Genomic DNA, 17,410 nt, shown 5'->3' with positions numbered 1-17,410 from the left:
GTTTTCCATAACCTGGATCTCCATCATTTAAGTCTGCGAAAAAAATAATTTAAACAAAAAGGATTGTTATCCATCGAATAAGGTTTAATTCTATTTTAATTAAGATCAAGTACAAGGCACTTTTTTTTATTATTACAGAGAAAAAGGAAATCGTTTTTAAACATTTGAATTATTTGATTATAATGGAGTCTATGGGGCAGATTTACTAAAAGGTCGAAGTAACTAACGTTAGCAAAAATTCGCCAGCGTGATGTCATTTTCTTACTTCGCCGATTTACTAACGAACACAGGCGTAATTTCCCTAGCGAAGGAAATAAACTCTATCGGTAATTCGCTCCCCTACGTCTGGCGAAGTTGCTCTCTGGCGAAGGGACGTAACTACGCAAATTCACTAAGATGTGGATTTTACTGAATGTCACCTCTTGAGCCAGACTTGCCTTCGCCACCTCAGACCAGGCGAAGTGCAATAGCGTAAATAGTTGACAATTTTTCTAAGTCCCAAAAAACGCTGGCGACTTTCAGGGTGATAGGCTGCACAAAAGATCGTAATTTTTTTCTGGGGTAACCGGCTTCCCCCCTACATTTCCTAACACATAAAAACATAAACTATACACTGGGCTCATGTGTAGGGCAATATAACAACTTTATTTTAGTTTCTTGGGCTTGTGTAGTGTAATGTATTGGCTGCGTCTGCGTCCGACAGTCGTGTTGTGTCGCATCAACAATGCGACATGATCTGACAATAGCATTACTTACCTTATTTCCGGCGCATCCGACGTGACGCCTGCGTTTTTGCGCAGCACGTCGGATCGCGGCGGAATCGTCCGTGGAGTCCTGCCCTAAGTCAGAAAAAAGGCAGATTCCTGAGCTGCCAGACAACTCGGTGTTAAATGAGTGCAATGAATATAACCTGTAAGGTTTGAAGCTGAAAATCAAGCTTTCACTTTAAAAACAATGTAGTTGTTAAGAGTTTGCAGTTGATTTAAATTCAATGTAAAGTTGTCTGCATTGAGCGTGTTAGCTCAGTTTAATATTAAATGCACACGGGGCTGTATTGCAGCACTGATATGAATAAGAGATTGGAATGTGAATATTAGAGACCTTTAATAGAAAGATAAATAATAAAAAGTAGCAATAACAATACATGTGTAGCCTTACATATAAGTTTTTAGATGGGGTCAGTGACCCCCACATGTGAACCATTTGAAAGCTGAAAAGAGTCAGAACAAGAAAGCAAATAATTCAAAAACTATAAAAAAAAGAAAAAATGAAGACCAATAGAAAGGTTGCTTATAATTATCCATGCTATAACATACCAAAAGTTAACTTAAGGGTGAACCACCCCTTTATTACACTATGATTGAGGTGGATGTTAGTGCATTGCACTAAACGCTAACACACATTGGAAATTAAAGCAAACACATGGTAATGGATTCCTTAGTTCATTACTCCCCAAGTAAGATCTAGAAAATCTTTGCCTCTGAAACAACCAGAATGTCTTACAGAACAAACCTATTTGTATATGAAGGCTTTTGAATGGTCGGCAGGGCTGGCTCTTTAACAGACAATGATGTGTCCTTCTGGAATATTACAACAGGTGCACAAATGAAAGCTTTCAACAGATAAAGGATTTCTAATCATTTGGAACATTGTCCTTGCTATGTAATGTTGCTAAGTCTAATTATGGATGACTCGGACAGCATTATCTTGAGAACAGTGAAATGGGCAATCTGGCTGTTGCACTGTAACTAAAGAGAACAAAGATGTTTTGTTAGAAAGGGAATAGCGGAGGGGCCAGATATATCTTGGAAATAGAAAACATGTTTTAAACCTCACCAACATAGAGTTTCCATATGTATCATGTCTAGAAAAAGAGCATTCCAAGTTTGGGGATTATGTGACCGTATGTTATTCATTTTGGAATGGAAAACAGACAATATTTTAGTGATTCGGGGCATTCTTTCAAAAGAAAATAAAGTGAGGAAAGACCCCCTTCTAAGTTTCATATTTTAATGACAGCAAGAGAGTTAGATGTGAGAACAATTGCTGAAACATAACACCAATCACACACTGTTGTATCAGCCCCAGTCTGTTTGTTATCCAGTATTTTAGACAATGATCTCATGAAAGCAGTTTTTTAGCTTGTGCTGGAGCAAACATTGACCTGAAACTACTAGCCTTCACAAGAAATGATTTAGAGGAAAATAAAGGGAGGACCCTTTTAGTTAAAGGGATCCTGTCATCAGAAAACATGTTTTTTTCAAAACGCATCAGTTAATAGTGCTGCTCCAGCAGAATTCTGCACTGAAATCCATTTCTCAAAAGAACAAACAGATTTTTTTATATTCAATTTTGAAATCTGACATGGGGCTAGACATTTTGTCAATTCTCAGAAATGCTTTCTGGCAGGCTGCTGTTTTTCCTTCTCAAGGTCAAGGTGGGCATATCGGAGAGAGATCCACTGGTTTGGCGACATCGCCAAACGAGCGGATCTCTCCGTGTATGGCCACCTTTACAGAGTGGTTATCTGGTTACCTTTCCATTGTTCTGTTGTTTGGCTGCTGGGGGGGGAAAAGGGAGGGGGGGGTGATATCACTCCAACTTGCAGTACAGCAGTAAAGAGTGACTGAAGTTTATCAGAGCACAAGTCACATGACTTGGGGCAGCTGGGAAATTGACAATATGTCTAGCCCCATGTCAGATTTCAAAATTGAATATAAAAAAATCTGTTTGCTCTTTTGAGAAATTGATTTCAGTGCAGAATTCTGCTGGGGCAGCACTATTAACTGATTCAATATTTTTTTCCCATGACAGTATCCCTTTAATGTAAGGCAACAGTTTAGGAAGGTGAATTTCTAACATTGAATGCGTTGAACATCCCATAATGAAAACGATCATGCCTCTTGCATAATATGCTATGATTCCTTATATGACTGCTCTTGAGTACCCATTACTCATAAAGGGAATAAATGTGACTACACTATGTAATACTGTACAGTCCATCAGCTATTTCCTTCAAGAGAACAGAAGAATGTGATCATGTTATTTCTGCAGGTATTTTTTTGTACTATTTTGTATGAAGACCATAACCCTGCTGCAGAGCAGTATGCCACAACTGTGCCAGGGGTACCAAGGCTCCAAAATACAAACCGGAACTACCTACCTGAACTGAAATTCCTACTAACTTGGTACAATGACCTACTGGTCAGATGAGGACTACTCAATTATCTCCTGATGCCTGCCAGTGTAATTTGACAAAGCATCACCATAAAGACACATACCCTGCATAAATGGCAATCCAAAAATATGTTCCATAATTCATGTACCCTGTAGCTGAGTACAAGGTGCAAATTGATCTTACATAATTAATTTAACGTATATATAGATATATATTGATCATCTGTTAGTACAATGGCATATAGTTTTGATCACTGGCATTTTCTACTGATTTCTTAGGTTATGTTGTTGCTATTATGTAGCAATAATGCCCTACTTACATAGTTATATAATAATCAATTCCATTAACTCATGGTCATGTAACCCCTGGTAATTCCACAATCAGTTTGTAAACACAACCTCCCCCAAAAAATGGGACGAGAATGCCTTAACTCAGGGTAATAAAATTAATTTACTGGACAGGTAACAACACCTTTTGTTTGACCAATGCATCGTTCTTCCTCCCTCCATGCTACCTCGGTTGTAAAGTTCCTCTCCCCCCAAATCCTACTGGAGAAAAATATATTTTTTGTTGCCGTACTCTAATACACAAATAGCAGTAGCCTTTTGTGGTTTTCTACTATGGTGGCTTTATCTGTTTTTCAAGGGGAACTGTACAGTTAATATACAGAAGTAGAAATTACCTGGTTGTACAAGGTTGCTGTCCTGTAACTGGTTCTCATTTTAATTTTGTGCTCCTTTATTGATTGTTCTGATCTACAAAATGACACATAATATATGATATGCACAAAATTTTGAGCATTATTTAAACATAATAATGTGTATAATGGTTAACAACCATTAGCCATAATAATGCCAGGTTCTTCATTATTTAACTCTTCCTCAAGAGCCCCATAAATAATGATCAAGGAATTAATATGTTAGTTATATTGATCGTTCTCTCAATGTTATTGTGACGGTATCCTAATAAGAGGCACTGTTGGTAGAGTTGGCATAGGTTAGAAAGCAATTTAGGCATTTAAACTTTGGACCCCATTCTGGAGACGAAAAGGTGTTTCCTGACAGTGCCACTGAAAGGGTTACTGTCATGGGAAAACATGTTTTTTTTTTTAACTGCATCAGTTAATAGTGCTGCTCCAGCAGACTTCTGCACTGAAATCGGTTTCTCAAAAGAGCAAACAGATTTTTTAATATTCAATTTTGAAATCTGACATGGGGCTAGACATATTGTCAGTTTCCCAGCTGGCCCAGTCATGTGACTTGTGCAAACACTTTGGGATGGAACTACTTTCTGGCAGGCTGTTATTTCTCCTATGTAATGTAACTGAATCAGTCTCAGTAGGACTTGGCTTTTACTATTGAGTGCTGTTCTTATATCTACCAGGGAGCTGTTAACTTGTATCAGGGAGCTGCTATCTGGCTACCTTCCCATTGTTCTGTTGTTAGGCTGCTGGGGGGTAAGGGAGGGTTTGATATCACTTGAACTTGCAGTGCAGCAGTAAACTGAAGTGACTGAAGATTATCAGAGTACAAGTCACATGACTGGGGGCAGCTGGGAAACTGGCAATATGTCTAGCCCCATGTGAGATTTCAAAATTATATATAAAAAAATCTGTGTGCTCTTTTGAAAAATGGATTTCAGTGCAGAATTCTACTGGAGCAGCACTATTAGATGATGCATTTTGAAAAAAACAGTATCCCTTTAAGTAGTGGCTTGTGGGTGGCCCATGGGAATTCACATGCACCTATTAGCATGCATACTACACTGTAGAAGCAAGGTGTAGTAGGGCCCCTGTACATGCCACCTGCCTAAAACATGAATTAAGGATGGGACTTCACTGTGTAGAAGTGAAGACAAAGGTGCAACTAGCACAGCTGTACAAAGTGCAGGCTCACAGGCTATGCCAACTGTAGCAGATCGCCTATAATTTTGTGATCATTTATGCTTATGTCCAACATTTTGAATAACCCCTTGCATGGTTTACCAGTGTATTTGATTACTATATACCATTATAATAGCTTTACTATGCGTAGAAATATATTCCACATACAGTATTTACTGCATGCAACACCAATGATCCATTAGAAAGATATTTTGCAGAAAAGTGATTCAATGTCGCTCATCTGTTTTGCAGTATAACTTTTGACTTGCTTGAACTCTTTAATAACCGGTGTTCTAAAGATGATGAATATGCAGCCCGTAGCACTCCTGCAGCTGCACCTAGCCCTTCATGAATGGCCCAGTCCAATTTCATATATAGCCCTGTTCATAATTTATAGCTGTATAAATAACCTTCAGTGCTAAAGTGCTACTTCACAAATCATCAGGAGCGTATGGTCTTTGTTCGGCTAGATTTGAAGATGAATGTATTTTATAAATATTGTTTCAGTCAATTTATGCCATCATCAGTAGTCTATAGTATATGTACCAGTGCTGGGTGCCAACCTGATTTACATAATGGAAAAGTTCAGGTATGAGTAGGAAAACACTACAAACCAAGATAAGGGAATATATGCTGAATTAGGTGTATGCTGCTTATGCTGCTTTTTAATTCAAGTTGTTGTCATTCATGTTATATTTTTTTCAGGGAGGATTCATAAAAGATGGCAGTTCTTGGTTATAAGAACTCAAGGGTTCAGTCCAACCTTAGGAGATATATCATACCATCAATAAACTCTTCATCACTACTTCATACCTAGAAAGTCCACCTTGCATAGCCCTTTGGGTTAACTCTACACCAGAAGTTTATTTTATTCTACGCCAAAAGTTTATTTTAAAGTACAACACAACTGCTATATTTTTCCATTTAATAATGTATTCTCTATGCAGTATAGAAACAAGCACATTAGGATTTACAAGCACTTCTACAATTACATGCTTGGAATGAAATAAGAGAAACTAGGTTAAGAAAAGGTCAACAAAATACCATATTTAATGTAGTATTAGAAGAACACAGTGAGTGACTTTCTTCTTTGACCTTACCGCTCTCCTTAAAAGCAATCCCGTTTTACAAATGGCTATAATGGCCCCATATGTGAAAATGTATTGAAATGCATTGATCCTGCTACCTATGTATAAAATAGCTAAAAAAAAAAACCATTTATATGAAAAAAGGTATATCACATAGAAGAAGAAAAAGAACTAGTGGCAAATATGTTTCTAATGTCTGAAAGGTATACTTTGAAGCCATTTAGTAAGCTATTTAAAGTCTATTGTGTGACTACTCTATAGATACGTCTGAAGTGTAACTGCTATACCCTTGGTAAATCGTGTCTGAGTAAACAGCAACAAACATGAAAATCACAATTTTTCCAGTTTAAATAATGAGAGGAGATTCGAACCTTAATATCAGGCCCTGATTAATGGGCAGGCCACACAGGCCCTGGCCTAGGGCGGCAAGAATTTGGGGCAGCTTGCCCGCTAGCCACTTCTGAACTGGGGACTGGGAGGAAGAATCCAGTTGTTCTAATTTCCCACCCACCCAGTCTCCAGTGCCGGCTATCGGGAACTAGAAGCAGAGGTGAGTAGGTGTGTGAAAAGAAAAAAGTGTGAGCGATGAAGAGTGGGGTGAGTGGGGAGTAGTGTGGGTGCAAGCAGCCTAGGGGTCACATGGGTTGATTTTACTGTTTTGATTAAATGCAGAGGGAAGCTGAATACAAGTATAAGGTGAAATCCTAGGAACAGGTTGCGTTTTTTTCCCTGCACCAATTGATGGAGCACACTTCCATGAAGCATCTGGAACATCAAAAATCCGGTTTCCGTCTTCTGAGGCATTGTATTGCTCCATCTGCAATTTCAGTTCAAACAAGCTAGTGGGCTTTTGAACACATTTATGGAGGATGCAATATGTTTCATTAAAGAAAAAAACATTCACAAACACCAGTGAACGTTAGTGACCATGTTTGCTCCATTTTCGACCAATTAAAGACCCCGATGACTTCCTCGCAAAGTTTGTGACCAAATTGCTTTTGTGAATGTTTTTTTCAACCAAATATTTAAAGGGCATGTAAAGGCAAAAAAGTAAAATCCCATTTTTACTTTCTTTAATGAAAAAGAAACCTATCTCCAATATACTTTAATTAAAAAATATGTACCATTTTTATAAGAAACCTGACTGTATGCAGTAAAATTCTCCCTTCATTTACTGCTGTGGATAGGAATTGTCAGATGGTCCCTAACTGCTGAGCAGGGAAACAATCATACTTATTAACAGCAGGGGGAGCCCCCGCCTTACTTCCCAGCCATGCAGAACTCAAGCAGCTTTGTTTATGATGATCCCTAAGCAGCCCAGACCACACTGAGCATGTGCACAGTCTTAGTCTTGCAAAGATGTTTAACAAAGTTACAAGATGGTGACCCCCTGTAGCCAACTTTGAAAGCATAATTTGTTTGATTAGGCTTGTGGTGCAGTAAGTTCATGTTTATATTTAGTATACAAAATACAGCATTTCTAGCCTTATTTTATTTTAGACTTTACATGCCCTTTAATGAAACTCCTGAGCAGGTGTTTGCAATGTGTAATTAAGATTCACAATGCAATAAAAGCCAAGAGAATTTTTATTTGCAAAGTTTTGCTCATTGGAAATTTTATTACACTTCCCCCCTTAGAGTATTAAGAAGTTGGGTAACAAGTTAAGGTTGCATACAAGGCTGTATATTTGCTCTTGTGTTTGAAATATGGCATCCCTAGAAACATAAACATCAAAGAAATTATTAAGCACATGGTGAACTAAGGCTTCAAACAATACAGCAGAACATTACTAGAACATAACCTGATCATATTGCTAATCTAAAGTCCCATTGGATGTCTGAAGAAGGGTTTGGGGAGTTGTCAACTTTATATACAGTTTCAGAGTAGGAAGAAATCCCCAAGAAACACATTAATATGCTGACATTAGGACACAGAGAGACAAATATATGCTGCTTCCAAAAAGCAGTCTTCTCACAAGATGATGAAAAAGATTACATTTTCCATCAAATCTTTAGTCAAATTCACATCAAACAATGGCAATGCTTGAGGCTAAGAGGAGTAAAGGTGAACTGAACATCATTTTAAGCACTTAGACCAATATGTAATTGTTCTAAGGAGCGGGTACTGTCTTATTAATGATCCATCACTATAACATCGTGCATATACAATTTTCAGAATGAAAAATGAAAAAAAAATAGACTACCTAATTTCAAATGGAAAAAAGGCCCGGATATATCCCAGGAGCCATGTTAAAGATTCAGAAGTCAGAACTGGGAGGGGGAATCGAGATGAATAATTTACCTCTAAGAATAACTAAAACCTGTCAGTCTGCCAGCTTTAAGGGAAGTAAAAGGGTTTACAAGAATCCTAAGAGTTTTTACAGAACCCCCAGGGCTTTAGAAAATGAATCCAGAACAAGAAAAGAGTTCAAAACGATTGTGTGCCAGTACAATGGAACATACATTAGCACAAAAACGATGCCGTTTCTTCAATGTTTATTTTAAATATGTATCACTAATTTGCTGGTGCATAAAAAGGTACATTTGGTTACCTGATTTTTCTTTTCACAGACAAATACTTTATTCTTCCATTTTACCTTATTCTGTTGCATCTTAATGCTTTTACTGGCAAATTACATATACAGTACCTGTAGAGATTCTGATTAGTAATAGTTGGTAATTACTCTGCTTCTAACCTTTCTTCATTTTCTCTTCTGCTGAACGACAACTTTCTCATTAGGTTGCATTTAACATAGCCTTCCCATTCCCATTTCTGTAATCTCTCTCTTTGCATTGACTATAAAATGAGATATAACTGGAAGAAACCTATAGCAGCTCTTATTATTCTATGATCCCTTATTGGATTTATATAATTACCATCAGGCTTCTTACAGGCCCCATATCCACATTCAGTACAATTAAATGAAAATGCTAATGCCTGTGGGAGGCCCGAAGACGCTGCCCCTTACCCCAACACGGTTGCCAGTGAGTGCATAACTGAAACTGCTTTGACATTTGTGCATTTCAGGACTATTGGGAGATTGTCATTTGCTACAAATCTGTGATTAAAGAAAAATGCAGCAGAGAGAGGACATAGGAAGTAATCTGTAGCAATATGCAGGCTTGTGCAAATTCCACAATGTTGCAGGAGAGCTCATTAGAACTGTAGACAGTGGAAAACTATGAAATCACACTGCCCCAATTTAATACTGTGTTTATGGCATTTCTGTGCTTACATTTTAAGAATAAATGCTATTACACCATACTTAATACAGGTATAGGACCTGTTATCCAGAATGATTGGGACCTGGGGATTTCCTAATAATGGATCTTTCTGTAATTTGGATTTGAATTTTCTTCCAGTAATTATTAATTATTTCTTGGTTTGGATCAAATACAAGGCACTTTTTATTATTACAGATAAAATGAAAATCAAAGACGAAAAAGGGACTGGAGAGCCTTTCAAAGCAGTCTATGGGGGAAATTTACTAAAGGGCGAAGCCGCTAACGCTGGCGAAAATTCGCGTGACGTCATTTCGGCACTTCCCCGATTTACTAAGGGGCGCTGGCGTAATTACGCTAGCAAAGGAGATAGACTCTAGTGCAACTTCGCACTCTAACGCCAGGTGTATTTTCGCTGTGGCGAAAGAGCGTTACTATGCAAATTCACTAAGTTTTTGGTTTTACTGAACATTACCTCTATCGCCAGACTTGCTTTCACCACCTCAGACAGGCGAAGTGCAATAGAGTAGATAGGACTTGGTCCAAGAAAAGTTTACATTTTTTGTAAGTCCCAAAAAAGGCTGGTGTCTTTTCCTTTTTACAGGGTGATAGGCTGAAAAAGATTGTACATTTTTTTTGGGTACCCTCTTTCCCCCCTACATCTCCTTACATATGGCACATAAACTATACTGTGGGCTCATGTGTAGGGCAATATAACAACTCTATTTTCTTTTATTAAGGTTCCCTGGGCTTGTGTAGTGTAATGTATTTGCTGCAATGTATAGGTCCATTGAAATTTAACTTGCTGCCGTATGCAAATTATCTAACGATAGCGCAACTTCGCAATGCCTGCCATAGTAACACTAGCGCAACTTTGCAAGCGTTTGCTGCCGGTGACGAAACTTTGCAATTTAGTGAATTACCGTTGTCTGTGCAAAGTTGCGCCTGGCGAAGTATGGCGAAGGTGGCGAAGCTGTCGCTGGTGAATTTTCGCCCGTTAGTGAATTTCCCCCTATATCTTTTTATTGAAGCACTGCATGTTTCGGACCACACGGGTCCTTCCTCTGGTGCATGTTGAAATGAAAATCATTTTAAAAAATTTGGATTATTTAGATAAAATGGAGGCTATGGGAGATGGCATTTCCAAAATTCTGAGCTTTCTGGATAACGGGTTTCCAGATAATGTATCCCATACCTCTAAAGAAAACCCAAATAAACATTCATGAAAAAATGTTAATTATAAACTATATAAGAAATGCAATTAATCATTTTTAATTAATCATTTTAATTTAAGACATTCAGTATTTTAACAGCCGAACTTGTGTACATCTATGTGAAAAAAATAACTTCAAATGAAAAAGAACTTTATTTACTTTATATACCAAACCTGACTGTATGCGGTGAAATTCCCTCTTCATTTACTGCTGTGGATAGGAATTGTCAGACGATCCCTAAGCAGCCCAGACCACACTGAGCATGTGCACTTAGTCTTAGTCATGCAAAGATGTTTAACAAAGTTACAAGATGGTGACCCCCTGTAGCCAACTTTGAAAGCTTAAATTATTTTTTGATTAGGCTTGTGGTGCAGTACGTTCATGTTTATATTTAGTATACAAAATACATATATTTCTTTTGTAACCATCACATAATAAATATGTGAATGAAAAGAATAGAACAGAAGGGTGATTTAAACAAGCTGTTTGTTGACAGTGTCTTGAGATCTACTGATCACCAACTAAAGGTCTACAAGTAGATCCCGATCTACCTTTTGGGCACCCCTGCCATAAAGTTTACGTACAATGCAATGTGCGTAACAGTATAAGAAATGACATTGATCCTTACAAAGAGGAACAGGCTGTTATTTCCTCATTTTAAGGATTATAAAGTTTTAGCAAATAGGACCATTTAGAGAGTCTTAGTCATAAATATTTATAAATAAATCTAGCAGCCAGTGGCATAACTAGAGTGTGCCAGGCCCCCCTGCAAAAAAATCTTCAATCTCCATCCTCCCCACCTCCACCCCGCCCATGTTATTAGCTATAGAGGAGGCAGACCCCACAGTCCAGGTCCCCTGTTCCCCAGGCCCCCCCTGCAACTATGGGGTGTGCTTTCTCTATAGTTACACCACTGCTAGTGGCATTTTAAGGTATGTGTAGTGCACATGACACTTGGCTGTTTGAGCTAAGTGCATTTATTAGGCCTACTTTATCTTTAGAGAGAGAGCGATAGATAGATAGATAGATAGATAGATAGATAGATAGATAGATATGTTTTCCAACTATCCAACAGAATTTGCAGAACAAATGTCTGTCCTTGAAAAAAGCCGCAAATTCAATTTTTCCCATTATTACTGAGATAACTGCCTTTGTACTTTTCATGCAAAGGAATGGAATCCTTTGGGCTGTCATCCTTTGGCTTATACTTATACCCTAACATTGTGATATTATTCCTTTGGGGAATTGAACTGATATAATCATCATTACAGCTAGCTTTATGAAGGACATGCCTCATACTGAGACATTTCTTTTGCACCTTGAGAAACATCATCTTATATTTAAGTGACAATTCAGCATTTTTATAAATTCCTAACTTTGGACCTGGAATAAAAAGTAATATATAAGGCACATTTTTTTCCCCAGAGAGAAGGTGAAATGATAAAAAGCATAGGTTATTGATGGAAACATACATTTCAGGGTGTACAGGTTACAGTGTGAGCACTGTCTGCATATGACTAATATAGACTATATTGACTATAAATGTCAATAACTAAGTGGCCACAAAGGCTATAATGTGCAATGTGCATGATCATGACATCACTTGGGTATAACTTATCATCATCATCAGTCTTTATTAATATAAATATACAGCTCTAGATAACCAACTAGTGTTGAAGAACTATAGTTAATAAAACAGAATATTTTCTTTATATTAATGTATGGCACCATACTTAGGAGAGTCATTGAGTCAGAGGAACCTGAAAAATTAATTAATTTATAGTGGTTAGTTTGACCATCCAAGAGGCACAGGCCATTATTCCACTGCCTGCCCTGGTCCTGGGTTCTACCATAAGTGGAATGCCCCTAATTACATACATTTTCAAGGTCACAGCATTCTTCAGCTGATGGCTGCTGTTTCAGATTGCACAAACCGGTACTACCAACATATATACCATTATATTAAGTCAACATTGGCATTTGCTCTGCTGTTAATAAGGCAGACAATTGAATTATAAAGAAGTAGCCACATAGGACAGACCCAATGAGAGTGCAATGAGAGTTTTGACCAAAAAGGTTGCTTATTTAACAAAACGCATACATGGATGAATGTTTTTGGGGTTTGTGTATATGTTTCAGGTGTGCCACCTTTGGTCATGTCTGATATGCATCTCAGGATTTAGGAAAACTCTTGTAGCACACCACAATGTAGTAACACTGAAGCCAAACTGATTGATATTTTTTGGCTGAGTTTGGTCTGTACATTGAATGGCTGGTTCCAAGAATTTGACATAGTGGAATGTGTTTTATAGCACATGCACCAAAAAGTTATGGTGGGAGGACTAAAACTAATCACATTTTGCTATTCATGTTGGTTTAAATTTTATTTAAATTCTCCCTACACAGAGTTGTAAAAGCTCTGTAAAAAAAAAGCTCTGTATAAATGCAAATCATATACTGATTTATTGATCCCAGGTTGAGGACGGAAAAAGAGAATAGGCAGTTAAACAATACTTTACATGGAAGCAATGTGCCAACTGATTTATTTGGCTTTTGCCGCCTTGCAGGTTTAATTAAAATAAGAAATAAATGGAGAGATAAAAAGAAACCAATTGGAAAGTTTGGGATTTAATATGAAAAATTCCCATTTTATAGCAAGATACTTAAGTATATTGAAATTGTGCATGGTGCCTATTATTGGGTGTCAAGTATTGTTACAAGATGCCATTTTTATGACATTAAAACCACATTAGCATAGCCTGTCTTTATGTTATTTTATCTCCATAATGAGTAACTATTAGATACAATGCAAGTAAGACAATTTAATCTGTCATAAATAAGTATGGTGCAAAATCTTTAGATGATTGGTCTAAACTAACTGCTCTCTACTTGTAAATACACACAATGAAGAAACATAATTTTAATGGGAGCAGATTCAGTCTTGGAAAACCTTTAAGCCCTAAAAGTAGATAAAGCAAAGCCAGTTAAACAAATGAAACAAAAATTATTATGTTTGGCCATGTATTATGAAAAAAAAAAATTCAATAACATATCTAAGGTCAGAACTTTGACTTGGCCATTCAAGAACATTCACTTTATTCTTCTTTAATCATTCTTTGGTAGAACAACTTGTGTGTTTAGGATCGCTGTCATTATTATTGTCAAGACCAAAGGTCTTAGATGGAGACCGAAACGTTGGCCAATTTTTAAAATGTTCTAATAAAAGTTTTTATTTTTAACTAAATATCTTTTTGTCTAAAGGCTCCTGATGTGCACCCACGCATCCAAGATCCGCATTTAACTACATTTTTGTGATTAGCACTCGGGTCAGCTGTTTTCAGTAATGGTGTGCGGAATTCCTACGAGTTTTTTTACATATATATATATATATATAGACAAATACAAGATTCCTCTGCACTCAACCCATTATCAATATATTTAAGACAGAGACATTTTGTGCATACTGCTACTGAAAAATGCCTTACCCTTTAAACAAAACAGGGATTGTTTGTCCATATATTGCAATATATTTAAGCTGGCCAACTACGTCAAAGTCATCCCATATCTGGCCAGTCCTATGCTCAATTTTCATCTGATTCATTAAGAATTCTATGGTTTAATTATACATTTTATAAAAGGGACGAATACGTTTTACCTGCAACTTACTAGCTGCTTTCAAAGTAAAACTCCCAAACTTGGCTGCCCTTTTATTAGACACCAGTGGGATCACCTGACTATAGTTGGAGAGGGTGGGAGCTACAACATGGAGCTGGTCACTGCTCTTGTAGAACTATAACAAACAAGGGAAAGTTGTGCTCACCACTAGTTTTTAAAATCATTAGGCGGGGGTGCAATGAGGGTGTGACCACAAAATACATATAGACAAATACAAGATTCCTCTGCACTCAACCCATTATCAATATATTTAAGACAGAGACATTTTGTGCATACTGCTACTGAAAAATGCCTTACCCTTTAAACAAAACAGGGATTGTTTGTCCATATATTGCAATATATTTAAGCTGGCCAACTACGTCAAAGTCATCCCATATCTGGCCAGTCCTATGCTCAATTTTCATCTGATTCATTAAGAATTCTATGGTTTAATTATACATTTTATAAAAGGGACGAATACGTTTTACCTGCAACTTACTAGCTGCTTTCAAAGTAAAACTCCCAAACTTGGCTGCCCTTTTATTAGACACCAGTGGGATCACCTGACTATAGTTGGAGAGGGTGGGAGCTACAACATGGAGCTGGTCACTGCTCTTGTAGAACTATAACAAACAAGGGAAAGTTGTGCTCACCACTAGTTTTTAAAATCATTAGGCGGGTGTGCAATGAGGGTGTGACCACAAAATACATATAGACAAATACAAGATTCCTCTGCACTCAACCCATTATCAATATATTTAAGACAGAGACATTTTGTGCATACTGCTACTGAAAAATGCCTTACCCTTTAAACAAAACAGGGATTGTTTGTCCATATATTGCAATATATTTAAGCTGGCCAACTACGTCAAAGTCATCCCATATCTGGCCAGTCCTATGCTCAATTTTCATCTGATTCATTAAGAATTCTATGGTTTAATTATACATTTTATAAAAGGGACGAATACGTTTTACCTGCAACTTACTAGCTGCTTTCAAAGTAAAACTCCCAAACTTGGCTGCCCTTTTATTAGACACCAGTGGGATCACCTGACTATAGTTGGAGAGGGTGGGAGCTACAACATGGAGCTGGTCACTGCTCTTGTAGAACTATAACAAACAAGGGAAAGTTGTGCTCACCACTAGTTTTTAAAATCATTAGGCGGGGGTGCAATGAGGGTGTGACCACAAAATACATATAGACAAATACAAGATTCCTCTGCACTCAACCCATTATCAATATATTTAAGACAGAGACATTTTGTGCATACTGCTACTGAAAAATGCCTTACCCTTTAAACAAAACAGGGATTGTTTGTCCATATATTGCAATATATTTAAGCTGGCCAACTACGTCAAAGTCATCCCATATCTGGCCAGTCCTATGCTCAATTTTCATCTGATTCATTAAGAATTCTATGGTTTAATTATACATTTTATAAAAGGGACGAATACGTTTTACCTGCAACTTACTAGCTGCTTTCAAAGTAAAACTCCCAAACTTGGCTGCCCTTTTATTAGACACCAGTGGGATCACCTGACTATAGTTGGAGAGGGTGGGAGCTACAACATGGAGCTGGTCACTGCTCTTGTAGAACTATAACAAACAAGGGAAAGTTGTGCTCACCACTAGTTTTTAAAATCATTAGGCGGGGGTGCAATGAGGGTGTGACCACAAAATACATATAGACAAATACAAGATTCCTCTGCACTCAACCCATTATCAATATATTTAAGACAGAGACATTTTGTGCATACTGCTACTGAAAAATGCCTTACCCTTTAAACAAAACAGGGATTGTTTGTCCATATATTGCAATATATTTAAGCTGGCCAACTACGTCAAAGACTTTGACGTAGTTGGCCAGCTTAAATATATTGCAATATATGGACAAACAATCCCTGTTTTGTTTAAAGGGTAAGGCATTTTTCAGTAGCAGTATGCACAAAATGTCTCTGTCTTAAATATATTGATAATGGGTTGAGTGCAGAGGAATCTTGTATTTGTCTATATGTATTTTGTGGTCACACCCTCATTGCACCCCCGCCTAATGATTTTAAAAACTAGTGGTGAGCACAACTTTCCCTTGTTTGTTATAGTTCTACAAGAGCAGTGACCAGCTCCATGTTGTAGCTCCCACCCTCTCCAACTATAGTCAGGTGATCCCACTGGTGTCTAATAAAAGGGCAGCCAAGTTTGGGAGTTTTACTTTGAAAGCAGCTAGTAAGTTGCAGGTAAAACGTATTCGTCCCTTTTATAAAATGTATAATTAAACCATAGAATTCTTAATGAATCAGATGAAAATTGAGCATAGGACTGGCCAGATATGGGATGACTTTGACGTAGTTGGCCAGCTTAAATATATTGCAATATATGGACAAACAATCCCTGTTTTGTTTAAAGGGTAAGGCATTTTTCAGTAGCAGTATGCACAAAATGTCTCTGTCTTAAATATATTGATAATGGGTTGAGTGCAGAGGAATCTTGTATTTGTCTATATGTATTTTGTGGTCACACCCTCATTGCACCCCCGCCTAATGATTTTAAAAACTAGTGGTGAGCACAACTTTCCCTTGTTTGTTATATATATATATATATATATATTACTTTTAAGAAATAGCAATATGGAACTTGGATAACCTGACCCATGATATAGCCACTCTACTGGTGTGATCTGTACCCAAGCCTTGCTTTTTTTTTTTTCCTTTTCCTTACTTCAGCTTATAGTGAACCCAGATTTCTTCTGTCTAGAGAAGATAAAAATATGCACATTGTTATATACCTGTTGTTCCTGCCAAACTCTGGGTCCCTAGTTTGATTCGTTATCAACCTCTATTTTAATTTATTTTCTTTAATTTGTTTTTATTTTTGTGATTTTGAGTTGTATGTATATCATGAATGTTCCTGTTAAAAAAAAAAAAACAAAGATAATTAAAAAAAAGAAATAGAAATAGGGAGTATTTTTGTAATTTTCAGTAACTTTTATTGCAACTTTATTCAACTCTTGTGTCTTAAGTACATTATGTTTGGTTAAGTACATTATGTTTTGTTGCAATGGCAATAGAATGTGCTGTTAAGAGTTTTAAAAAAGCACAATACCATATGCTGTATTTTGGAAGTCTCTGATCATCAGTGAATATTACAACACAATTTGCTAACTATAATTTTGTA

Source organism: Xenopus laevis, chromosome 7S (assembly GCF_017654675.1).
Source record: "Xenopus laevis strain J_2021 chromosome 7S, Xenopus_laevis_v10.1, whole genome shotgun sequence".
NCBI lineage: Eukaryota > Metazoa > Chordata > Amphibia > Anura > Pipidae > Xenopus > Xenopus laevis.
Note: the sequence above shows the minus strand (reverse complement) of the source record.